General features: G+C 41.3%; 1 long non-coding RNA gene across 2 annotated transcripts; it reads left to right on the top strand.

Moving 5' to 3' along the window:
* The first annotated feature begins 310 nt into the window (after nucleotides 1-310).
* LOC125961720 (uncharacterized) lies at nucleotides 311-12,968 on the top strand. Of its 2 annotated transcripts, XR_007472648.1 has the most exons (3): nucleotides 311-1,473; nucleotides 1,575-1,774; nucleotides 9,670-12,968. It is a non-coding gene; the product is annotated as an uncharacterized LOC125961720 (long non-coding RNA). The 2 variants fall into 2 exon arrangements; XR_007472646.1 differs by having other exon boundaries at nucleotides 311-1,774.
* The last annotated feature ends 336 nt before the right edge of the window (nucleotides 12,969-13,304 follow it).

Genomic DNA, 13,304 nt, shown 5'->3' on the forward strand with positions numbered 1-13,304 from the left:
GCACAGTCAATTAACATTGTTATTTAGGGTGTTTTAATAAATAGTACTAGTGGTATATATGAGGTGTGAATATAAAATAATAACAGTATATTTTCTATATAAAAATGTACATAGGGCTTCCCTGGTGGCGCAGTGGTTGAGAGTCTGCCTGCCGATGCAGGGGACACGGGTTCGTGCCCCGGTCTGGGAAGATCCCACATGCCGCGGAGCGGCTGTGCCCGTGAGCCATGGCCGCTGAGCCTGCGCGTCCGGAGCCTGTGCTCCAACGGGAGAGGCCACGACAGTGAGAGGCCCGCGTACCGCAAAAAAAAAAAAAGTACATAAATGTAACCAGAACTTGGGTACCCAACCAAATATAGACTTCTTAGGGGCAGAATCCTTGGCTGCTTTGTTCACTTCCTGGCACGTACGTCAGAGGAAAACCACATGAACAATGTTGGAGTCTTTCTATATTTTCTTTGCAAACGTAAAGCATATGCAAGGTAGCTGAGCTTTCCAATTAGCTGGCTCTCAGAATAAAGTGAGAAGGTGATACATGTAGGTACAATTATTATATGATTGTCAGCAATTCTGATTAAATACATATGGGTCAGTTTTTGAAAACAGAAAAGTTTGTCTTTGATTAAAATAAAATTTGAAAAACAACACCTCCTCCCTAACAGAATGTTCCTAGCTTCTTTTCCCCCTTCTTTTGTAGCTTATCTCAAGATAGAAAACTTTTGGGAAGGCCCTGTAGTTCATTCATGGCTTAGCTCTTACGAGTGAAGGTCTTCAGAAATGTAGAAGTTCTGGGTCACAACTGACTGTGTTGGCTGGCACTTAGGCTAAGTTTTACTATTTTTGCATAGTAGGCATTTAATAAATAATTGTTGAAGGAAGAAAAGAGGAAGACATGAGATCAGGCATGTGAAGTGGTTATCAGAATGCCTGGCTCATAGTAGTTGCTCAATAAAAGACAGATGCTTGGATTTGTAAACAATGAGATGCCCTGAGTAAGAGTATTAAAAGGAATGTGCTGTGGATTCTGAAGAAGAAAAGAAGTATTCTAGGGGCTCCTATAAAAGCCTTTGGCCTCTTGGTAAAAGAGACAAGAAACTGCCTTGATTCTCCTTATTTTTATATTGAACCCAGACATGATGCCATTTGTGGCATAAAGTGACAGAGGTGAGGACAAAGGTCATATGTCAATGGTGGCTGAGTAAAAGTCCACCTTCATAACAGCTTAATGGAGCTGACGTACCAGCCCTACACTGTTGACCTCCTGACTTGTGGTTGTGTGATTTGGATAAGCCACTAGATGTTGGCTCTGTCATTTTGTGCAGCCAGAAGGAATCCTGACAATCCAGCCACACTAGACTCAACGGGCACGTCTGCATGTGTGGATCCCACCACCAATGAGGTGCAGTCTTGAGATGGAAAAGCAAAGACATTCCCCTGTGTCTCCTTTATACTGGCCTTCAATTTTATTCTTTGGTAAGTTTCCAGGTCCGCTTTTATTGATATTACACACAGGATTATCATTTCTTGAGTTTCCTTCTAGCTCTCATCTCATATTCCCCATGACTGTTCTTCAGGGTGACAGTGATGAAGAGGATAAGGTCTATATCCAAGTCCAACTCATCTCAGACGTCTGGGCCTCTCAGAGCCACATAAATTCACTCCTGGAACTGCCCTCTGGGCACCGACGAAGTAGGCGGGAATGTCAGCTCTGCCTACAAGTGCAGAGGTGATCTAGTCCAGGGGTCCCTTGGAGGTGCATCAAAGACTTACTGAGGTGGGTTGTCTTGTAGCGGTGCCCAGGAGGCCTGGATCCAACCTCTTCTTTCTCTCCTGTCCACTAGGATTTCTCCATTTTGATCTGTATTGCATAACGTACGTTAGAAAAAGGGCTCCATGGCTAGACTCCATGGAGTCACAGATCAGTAATAAGAGGAACAGAGAGGTTAATCTAGCACATACTTAAATTTATGGTTACCAAAGTGGATAGCAGCGGGGAGAAGTAAATTAGGCAGTTGGGATTAACATATACACGCTACTATATATAAAATAGATAAATAACACAGACCTACTGTATAGCACAGGAAACTCTATTCATATCTTGTAATAACTTATAATGGAAAAGAATCTGAAGAAGAATATCTCTATATATCTATATATATCTGAATCACTTTGATGTAACCTGAAACTAACACAACACTGTTAATTAACTATACTTCAATAAAAAAAGAAAAAAATCTAACATATACTTGTTGAGAGTCCACTATATACGTAACATCCCTGTGGGCAGGTCTGTGCACTGTACAAATCTAGAGGCTGCAGTTCCCATACACTACAGTGTGAACGCCGCCCTGGAGTTGTGCAATGAGGCAGCCCATGTACATGATGAGTACGATAGTGTTCTTACCTTAAGGCACTAAGAATTGTCTGTAAGGAAGGAATGGGGAAGATATGAAGGGCACACTGCAGTTCTTAGGTAGGGCAGAGTGAGATAAATATAAGACATCTCAACTCAGGATGATGAAAGTTTAAAGAGATAAAATGTACAAAGGGGGTGGTATCAAACAACTTTGAACAGGAAGCAATATTTAATATGGACCTTGAAAGAAAGCTAGAAGCATGTGTGGATTAGTATAGACTGGTACCACTGAAAGAAATCTTCACTGAGGATAGGTGATCGGTAATAGGTGAGTCCACAGCTCCTAGTGCATTCATGGGAAGCAAGGTTATTATCCCCATTTTAAAGATAAGAACACTGAAGGAGTGAGGTCGAAGAATTTGCCCAAGGCCTTACAGCTAACAACTGGGGGACACAGGATTCAAAATCAGATCCATTTGCTGTCTAAGCCTGAGCTCTCTCTAGGCTCATCCTAAAATAATTTCAGGCAGAGGAGAAGGAAACTACTCTATAACTTGCTTTGAAGACTTAATCATCTAACCCTCATGGCAACCCCAGAAGGTCCTGCTGTTATCTCCACTTTAAAGTGACCCCCGAGCCAGATTACACAAATTGGGGTCCTTGTGCAGCCTTGATGATGATCTAAGTATCCTTGATTTCAAGGCAATACACCTTCCTCTCAAGCACATGGCCTCCTCACGTGAATAAAAACATAAGGTTGGCAGTGGGGTGGGGAGGGAAGGATTGGGAGTTTGGGATTAGCAGATGCAAACCAGTATATATAGAAGGGATAAACAATAAGATCATACTGTATAGCACAAGGGACAATATTCAATATCCTGGGATAAACTATAATAGAAAAGAATATGAAAAAGAATATATATATGTATAACTGAGTCACTTTGCTGTATAGCAGTAATTAACACAATACTTCAATAAAATTTAGAATATATATATATGGAAATAAGGCTGGGAACCTGTGTGTGTGTGTGTAGAACGGTAGGTTATGTGACAGAAGCGGTGGACAGTGACTCTAGCATCCAATGCCAAGGTGAGGTGCTGTATCAGAAGCTGAAAATGTCAAACACCTTCTTGCATCTGTTTTCTGTCAACAGCGGGCTCCTGATGGCGTGGTCTTCCCTTTGGAAAGCAGATCCTGAGACAGTGGCTTGTGTTTCTGCATTTATTCATGGGGAGGGACTCCAGAGAACAGAGGTAGGGACTGGGGGGAATGAGGGAGAAGGAGGGGGGACCATCTAGAGGGGTGGTCTTGAGTTGATCACTGCTGTGAGAAACTGGAGCTCTGTTTGATTTCACTGAAGTCTCTGGAGGAGCCATGCAGAATGCACCCCAGTATTGTCTGGCCAAGGACACAGGCAGGTGGCGTTGCCCACCAGTCCCCAGCCCTGAATGTTAAGCCCCGGCACTTCCGGTGGTTCACATGCTGGGCAGTATCCCGCGGGGTCCCTCCCACCGAGTGGAGAAACTCACGGTGCAGCTGAGGCGCGATGCTGACCACGCAACCAGGGCTGGAGTAAGAGGTGGGCGGAGGGGACGTGATGGGGGGACAACAGGTGTCAGGACGTGGGAGTCAGGATGGGAGTTTCCTCCAGAAGGGAAGCAAGCTTTAACAAATACAGACCCGATGTCGTTTCTTGTAGGATCCATTTATGATCTCTAAATAGGAGATTTATATGACGTAGTATGTAAATGCCAGAGAACAAGGAATACTGGAAAACAATTTTTTAAATTGTCATGAAATGTACACAACACAAAACTGACCATCTTAATTTTATTTTATTATTATTTTTTAGCATCTTTATTGGGGTATAATTGCTTTACAATTGTGTTCGTTTCTGCTGTATAACAAAGTGAATTCATTTTAAATTGTACAATTCAGTGAAGTTAAATATAGTCACAATGTGGTGCAACCATCACCACTATCTAGTTCCAGAACTTCATCATCACCTCAAAAGGAAACCAAGAACCTATTAGGCAGTCACTCGCTTTCCCACCCCTCTTCCTCTTGTCCCTACAACCCCGAATCTGCTTTCTGGCTCTACGGATTTGCCTACTCTAGATCTTTCACATAAACGGAATCATACAATATGTGACCTTTGTGTCTGTCTTCTTTCACTTAGCGTAGTGTTTTCAAGGTTGAAAAACATATTTTGAAAGGAGTGTTTTTGTTGCATCCACCAGCAATTTCGTCCTGCTTGGAGGTGGAAGGCAAATCCTCCCTGCTGTCACTGCTTGCAGAACAGCGGCCCCTGGTGGACTACGGGAGAAGTTCGCTTGTCCACCTGCAGGCAAGCCCTGAGGAAATGAAGGTTAAGAGGGTTCGTTTAAAAAGACGGGGATTAAAAAAAAAAAAATCAAATTTAGCTTGTCCTCACTACCGAAGCCTTACTAAAGCAAGACCGCAGGGGGAAACATCTGTCAAACTGGTGTTAGCAATTGATGGTCATCAAGCTCTGTATTAGAGGGAATCTGCAGGGTCGAGATAAGTGTATGGGGTCATTTGCATTGCTTGTGATTACTCCCGCGGGATAGAATGTCCTTGTAACTTAGCTCCAATAAAATAGCAGCTGCTTTGGAGAAATCCATACTTAAATTTATGTTAAATACCCATAAATTAAACCTAAACACTGTTGTGCTATTACTTTGGTTATTAGTGGCAATCAAATGTTTAAGTGCTGAAAATCGCCCCATCAAAATTCAAGTCCATGGCAATCAAGATAATAAAGAAGAAACATATTCTTATGTTGATAAGGCTATATTTGAAACTTGTCCTCCCTCAGTGAGACAAACTAAGTAGTTAAATAGATCTTCGGCCCAATATTTGTTCCTATTATTTGGGTTCCTCTTCAGCTCTAGCATATTCCTAGGTGCATTTTCTCCTCCTGCCATAAAATGGACCCAGGGCAATAGAAGAGAGGCACGGGAGATTTTGCAGACAGCAGGTGGGAAGCCAATATTCACTAATCCTAATAAAAGCCTCCTTGTGTGTTGCTTCCATGGCTCCCTGAACTTCTTTCAGCAATTGCTGATTACTTAATTATTTTATATGTCTGTTCTTCCTCCATGGGGAGATGTGCTGAATATTTATATCTCTGTATCCCTATCTACCTATCTATGTAACCCTGTATCTAACCATCTATCTATCTATCATGTTCCCTAAAGCCCAGAAGAGTGCCTAGCTTAGAGTAGGTCCTCAGTAAATATTTTTGGATTGATTGTCTAATTGAAAAGCATTCTGGAAATATGGTTTCTAGTTTTGACTCGATATCTTGTGTTTTGACTTATCTAAGCTCTTGTGAGAATCAGATGAGACAGTGTGCTTTAAAATAGTACTTTTAAATAGTAAGTTTCCGGGTTTTTTTTACCATTTTTAAATTGAAGTATAGTTAATTTACAATGTTGTGTTAGTTTCAGGCATACAGCAAAGTGATCCAGTTATACATATACAGATTCTTTTTCTATTATAGGTTATTACAAGGTATTGAATATAGTTCCCTGTGCCATGCAGTAGGTCCTTGTTGTTTATCTATTTTATATATAGTAGTGTGTATCCATTAATCCCAAACTCCTAATTTATCTCCCTCCCCTGCTATCCCCCACTTACTAATAAATAGTAAGTTTCATAATGTTACTTATTAAAAGGAATGATAATAATTAGCCTCCTGCAGTCTTTGGTTTGGTTCAGTGTAATTGATTGAGTGCCTATTGCATGCAAGATATAGGTGTGGACATTGCCCAGGCGCCCCAGAAAAGTTAGGCACAGCCCCTGTTCTAAAAGAGGTTTACAAGATTTGATAAAAGAAGAGAACAAGACAAAAACGAAAACAAGCATGTCAGGTAAGCTCTTCAAGTTACTTAACTATAGGTGTGACATAGGCAACTAGCAATGAGAACAGAAGTCAGCTGGTAAGGCTGAACATCAATCCTAAGAAGAGGTAAAGTGGGCTTTACAATTATGTCTTCAGTGAAAAAGAGAATAAGGAACAAAGTAAGAGTGCTATTCAAACTTTCCCACTGAAGTACACATAAAAGCAAATAAGAGTTTACAAAAATGTCCATCGATCTGGGCCTGTGTGGCCCCAAATGGCCTGCTATGATTTTGAAATTACTTTGAAGTCATGGGCTTTGTCTCAAACATCACGTGCATTTTGCATTCTATACCACAGTGTACCTCATTTACCTTGTGTTATAACATAAAAATACCCTGTACCCCTGCTCAAAACCTGAACATAACTGATGTTCCAGCCAGCCTCAGTGAATTTGTTTAGGACCCTTAGGTATGCTTCCTTGCACTGTGGAGGATGTACCCCACTTGAGAAGCTGGGGACCCCAGTGGGAAAAGTATGGAGTAAATCATTCAGCCAGAGGTAGACTTTTGTCCCAAAGGATCTAATTCTCTTTTGGGTCTGCACACTGTGTGTGTGAAGGGCAGCGTATCTTCATTTTGTTTACTTTTTCTTCCAGTCTTATTGAGATATAATTGACATACAGCGCTGTGTAAGTTTAAGGTATACAGCATAATGATTTGACTCACATGCCTCATGAAATTATTATCACAGTAAGTTTAGTGAATATCCAACATCTCATATAGATACAAAATTATAGAAATAGAAAAAAAACCTTTTTCCTTGTGACGAGAACTCAGGACTTACTCTCTAACAGCTTTTATAAATAACATTCAGCAGTATTTATTGTGTTGTACATTACACCTCTCTCTAGTACTTATTTATCTTATAACTGGAAGTTTCTACCTTTTGACTACCTTCATCCAAATCCACCTTTCCCTCATCCCCCAACTCTGGTAACCACCAATCGGATTTCTTTTTCTATGAGTTTGTTTGTTGAAGTACAATGAACCTACAACAGTATGTTAGTTCCTGGTGCACAACACAGTGAGCCAATATTTCTGTACATTTCCAAATAATCACCACGAGGAGTCTAGTTACCATCTGTTATTATACAAAGATATTCCTTTATTATTGCCTGTATTCCCCGTGCTGTACCTTTCATCCCCGGGACTCACTGATTTTTGTAACTGGGAGTTTGTACCTCTTAATGAGAGACATTTAATTTAATTTATTCCAAGCTTAGGAGACTTGGAATTTTGTCATTCACTGCAGAATTTTAAACTAACGTCTTCAGTTTTCCTGTTTCTAGACTAGCTTGACTCAATTCTCTGTGACGACTATATATTAAATACCTTATACATATATACTGTGCTATAGTAAAAACTAAACCAAAACAAAACAACCTTATTGAGTACTGATTCTTCAATAACCCCATTCTTCCCATGGAAGAAGAAATAAAGGACCAAAGAGACTGCCTTGGCCCAGTTCTCACTGTTGGTAGGTGGCCGAACCAGAACATCCATTGACCCAAGGACTTGGAATTCAAATCCAGTGCTTTTCCCATCATTACACTTACTTCTCTTCAAATTCAAATGGTGAATATAAATCTTTATTTGGAAAGTTGTTCTTAGGTTGTTTAACGGTGACTCCTGTAAATAATGATGTCCTCAGAAGCTTCCCAAACTACCTGGATGACTTCCCAGGCTCGTAAGGGTGAGCAGGGCCAGAGGTTTGATTAACACCCTACGTCCCCCATGCCAGCTATTCTCTGAGGTCCCTGGTGATTTTCTGAAGACCAAATTCAATTGCTTTTCCTCAGACTCATCCATCTTGACCTCTCTGCAGCATTTGGACATTGGGGACTGTTTCCTCCAACTTGACAAAAAAAATTTTTATTGGACTTCTGTGAAAATGCACCTTCTTTCACTTTCTTGCAGTTTCTGCTGTCACTGTGGCTGAGTTTTCTTCTTAAATCTTGCCTCTTAAATGTGGGTGGTTTTTGATTTTTAACAGTTATGTCTCCCTCTTTACTAATTATCTCTGGGCGACTGCTACTGATGCGTGATGCTAAACAAGAGCCTTCATAGATAACACCTGCGGCCCTAACTGCTGCCTGAGCTCTAACTCTGTATCCCACAGTGCAGAAGACTTTCCACTTACATACATGTCTTCCTATTGCCTCAAGCTAACAAGGCCTGGTTTTCATCTTTCCCAGAGCCACCTCACCTCCCGACGTGCCCACTTCTGCCAGCGTCATCACCTTCCATCCGCATAGCCGCTACGGCTCAAAACTTTGGAATCATCTCTCCCTCATCCTTCTCGTTTGTACCTTATATCCTCCCGGTTACCAGTACTTATCAGGTAAATGATGAATGGTCACTGAGCTCTGAAAGAATTAGTATCACGGTTTCACTTAGTATTAATCTTTGTGATTTTCTCATTTTCCTGCCCACACTTTCTGATCCTTTCCCTAGGCTGTCTAAGGAAGATGAGGGGGAATTGGGATTTTAAGGGGGAAATTGGGATTTCAACGTAAGAATGTAAAGATAGGAAGGTTAGCTTTCAGTTCCTTTGACATCCAAACTCTATTCTTGAGAATCAAAAGGGAAAGCCCCAGGGCAGGTGGCATTTACTGTTTATGCAAGGATGAAGATTGGAAAGAGACTTGAAGGAGAGCGTTAGAGGGTAAAGACCACTGGGATTGGGTGGGAGTGAACTGGGACCATCGTTTAGGGACGTGTGTAACACACATGGAAGATGGCAAATGCCAATGAGCCTCTGCGAGCCGACCCCTCCCCTGACATCCACCCAGCCCGCTGCATGCCTCACACCTCTTGGAGGAGGTTGGTCCATCCTGGCATTTCATCTCATCCATAGATTATCCCATAGGGTTCCTGTCTTAACTGCCCTACCTCTTAACGCCTACCCCCGACCCAGCAGGGTAGCAGCAGTGGTGTTGAAGTGTCAAACAGTAATCAGTACTGAGGCTGCCGAGAGCAAAGAGCTTTAGTTGGGAGTCTTAGGAATTGTAATTCAGGAGACACATTTGGGTAAACCCGGGAGTTCTGGGGAAGAGAAAGAATCAGGGGATTATAAAGGCAGAAGCCACAAGGTTGCTAAAGTTGTCTGGCAGGAATTATGACCGACTCTGACGCTAGAAAGGAAATAGTTGTCCTGAAGGGATAGGTTGTCATGAGTTATTTAAGGGTAAGGGTCCGATAAGTGTCTTGAGTTTCTGGAACATTGGGCAGACGTTCTGGATGACCACATTAAGACAATAAGTGGTCAAAATTCAGGTTCCATCCAGGCTGAGACATGCATAAGGCGCACTTCCTCAATGGCTTCCTGGTTCCGTTTGAGAGAGTTCTTAACAATGCTGACTCCATTTTGATTTTCCTTTCACAGAAGAGGGAGCCCAACATTTGGACTTGGGTGTGTCTCTCATTACAAACACCTCAGTGACTGGTGTCTGCCAGAGCAACGTTTTGCAGGGACGTCGTGAAAGGCTGATGGAGAAGTGGAATCCAGCTCCTTTCTTTCTCTCAGCGGGGTCTCCCTAGCCTGGAGGAGGTTTGGAGATATTCGTCTTCCTCTGAGCAGCCCTGAGGTCTGGCCACCTAAAATTAGGGAAACAACAGGGGGACAGATAGGAGGGTGTGAAAGACCAGCTGGGAGATGATTTTATTTAGGCTCTCACAGTAGGGGAAATGTTCACTAGTGAGAACTACCTCAAAGAAAAGAAAGAAAACCTGGAGTTTTACAGAAAAGCAAGTAAACAAGGAGTGCTGAGAAAAGGTAGGAGAGAGTGAGCCTTATCTGAGTCCTGAGGAATCTCTGCCAGGGCAGGGCGATCCTTTGTGCTTTGCCCTTTCTTGGAACGTGATAGCATTGGAGGGGATTTCTTAACTGTAGCCGCTTTCTGGGAACACAGGGCTCAGATAAAGTTTAACATTGTCAAGGGAAAACTCTAAAGCAAATATGTATATGCCGCTCTTTCCCCCCTCTGCAGTTAAAGGCTTCTTTTTTAAAAGAATTGAAGTATAGTTGACTTACAATAACATATTAATTTCAGGTATACAACAGAGTAATTTGATATTTTTAAAGATATACTCCATAGAAACTTATTATAAAATGTTGACTATATTCCCTGTGTTGTACATGACATCCTTGTAACTTCTTTATTTTATACCTAGTAGTTTGTATCTTTTAACCCCCTCACCTACTTCCCCCTCCCCTACCTTCCCCCCCTCCAATAAATCCCAGTTTGACCTCTGTATCTGTGAGTCTGTTTCTGTTTGGTTATACTTGTTCATTTGTTTTATTTTCTAGATTCCACATCTAAGTGAAAACCTACCGTATTTGTCTTTCTCTGTCTGACTTATTTCACTAAGAATAACACCTTCCCACAGTTAAAGGCTTCTTTTCACACAGCTGGCATCCTATCTTGTTCCTGGCTAGTTGTCAACTAATTCTTAATAAAGTGTGAAACACCTAAGGTTCTGATTTGCATAAAGATGGTATTTGTGAGCTTATGTTTGGACTATGTTATGATTTTTAAAAGAAGAAGAGACCCATTTTAATAGTAATCTTTAAAAGCGAAGTTTCTGACAGATGACAATTCACTTGGACTATTACGTGGAAATCCCTGCCACAAAAGGAAGAAACTTGCATTTTCTCAGCACACCCAGGTTTGACAGGACTCCTGTGATCTTAGGACCTCCTGCAGCCCTGCAAAGTCAGAGTTTCTCAACTTCTGATGATGGGGTCTCGTTAACTCTTCGTGGTGGGGTCTGTCCTGTGCATTTTTGGGTATGTTGCGGCATTCCTGGCCTCTCCCCTCTCTATGCCATCAGCACTCCCATCCCTCCCTCCCCTCTGCAGTAGGGACCATCAGAAACGTCTGCGGACATTGCCAAGTGTCCTCTGGGAGGCAAAAACGTCCCCAGCTGAGAACCAGTGATTAAAGAGTTTATGTTTTAGATTCAGAAAAGGTCAGGATTTGAATAGGAATGGAAAATATAAGCCCTACTTTGAAACAGAGTTTAATAAAAGAATTAGGTTGATAGGGTAGTAACCGGAAACAACATTACAGTCCATGGAAGTAGGCAGAAAAGCACAGAATAACTAGGACCAAGTGTTAAAAATCCAAAGGAAGGGATGAGGGAAAGACTGGTGCCTAATTAAGAAAGACCTGGGCGTTTCCAAATGAACAAAATTAAAGAAAAAATGTGATCAGGAGATTAAAAGTCCACTTAAAGGTCATGTGGTATAGTTGTTGATTTCCTTTTCTGTTATTTTAATACTTAATTATTTCATATGAAGATTATATATTTTTATTTTGTTCCATTTATATTAATAAGTGATATTTAAAAGGACACGTGTTCAGCCATGTTCTTTTCTTTTTCATGTTTCAGGAGAACTTACTCAGTCTGAGACTCAGTTGTGCCATCTGGTGTTACAAACCTCAAACTGCAGGCAAAAAGAATCCTGAGAAAATTCTCTGGGGGCCTAACAGGCCGATTTGCTTTTTCTCAGAGACAAAACAAAAGCAAAAACAACAACAACAAAAACGCACAACAAGGTGGTATTGAAGGCAGTTTAACACGCAACTGTTTTCAGTAGTATTTCTGTTTTAACAGTATTTTCACTAGTTTTAAATCTCTTGTGGGCTGGGACCGGGTCTCATTTGCCTTTGTATCCTTAGCATGATCCTTAGAATACAGTAGATACTTAATACATATTTGCTGAATAAATGGATGAATGCATGTGGTTTGAGACTCAAAGAAATGGGTCTCCTTGGCAAAATTTCAGGCAGAGACAGGTATGCTGTGCTGGGCAGTGGTAGGACCAGGAAAAAGCATCATGGCATTTGAGTAGTTTCTATGCCATCATTGGGAAGCGTTCCTTAGAGAATAGACCCGTCTAGTAACGTGGGCCCAACATTTCAGCATGGTCTGCAACACTCATCATGATCTCTGCAAAGAACCTTAACCCGGACCAGGGATGTTTTTAGAGCCCTCTCACCTCTGAGCCACAGCCACCATCCTCTGAACTCCAGCTCTATTAAGAGGACTTAATTCTGCAACCAAAACCTCTGAGGTTTAAGAGCTGTATTTGTGCAGCCACATAGCCAAATTCACTGGTAGGAACTAGAGAGTTTTCTAAGATCCTGTTCACTCGTGAATTTGCATGTCGAAATGAAGATGTAGAAATATCCATGATAGACATTCTCCTGTATTTCGCCATGTGGTTGAGTGTTATGAGATTTATAGCTTGAGAACATAATGCACAGATTTGTAAAATTTCATGGAGTTTTGCCAGAATGGATGGAGTCCGTGATATTCCTCTGATTTGAAGTATTTATTTTATCGACTGGTGAAATGATAATCATTTTTATTCTTTTTTTTTTTTTCTCACTCATTCCTTCTATAAACATGTGCTAACTGAGCGCTTGTTCTGAGTAGAGAACTGTGCTAGGAGCCTTTAAGGTTTGAGGAAGGCAGAGGCTCTTTAAAACCAAGAAAGAAGACAGTTTAATAGTGAAAATGAAAGTTTAAGAGTGAAAGTTCTAAGAGTTTAAGTGAAAATGCAACTGGTGCACCTTTGCAAGACCCTGACTACATTCTGTGATTATGGTTTGAATTTGCATATGCTTATTTGGTGCAGTGAAGGGAGCGCTGAGCAGAATAAATTCTCCTTGTTCATCCTGTCGTTCATCATTTGGTTAATTCATTGAATGCCACTTGAATGGCTGAATATTTGATGATGGACAAAAGTGGACAAAATGTGAGTACTGCAAAAAAGGCAGTGAGGAGGGGAAAGCAAGAACACAGCCTCTGATAGAGGAAAATTCCCACTTTTAGCTAGTTTGCTTTTTGGGCAAGGAGAGAAAGAAAAATTTATTTCTAAATCCTACAGTCGATCAATCTTAGGCCTTATTGTGATTCAGATCATCAGTTGAAGGATCTGAGAGGCAATCTTTGTAAACCAGCTAGAATGTTTTCAATTGAGAAGAAATGTGAAGTTCCTATCTTACCCAG

The sequence above is a fragment of the Orcinus orca genome, chromosome 17 (assembly GCF_937001465.1).
Source record: "Orcinus orca chromosome 17, mOrcOrc1.1, whole genome shotgun sequence".
In the NCBI taxonomy this organism is placed as follows: Eukaryota; Metazoa; Chordata; class Mammalia; order Artiodactyla; family Delphinidae; genus Orcinus; species Orcinus orca.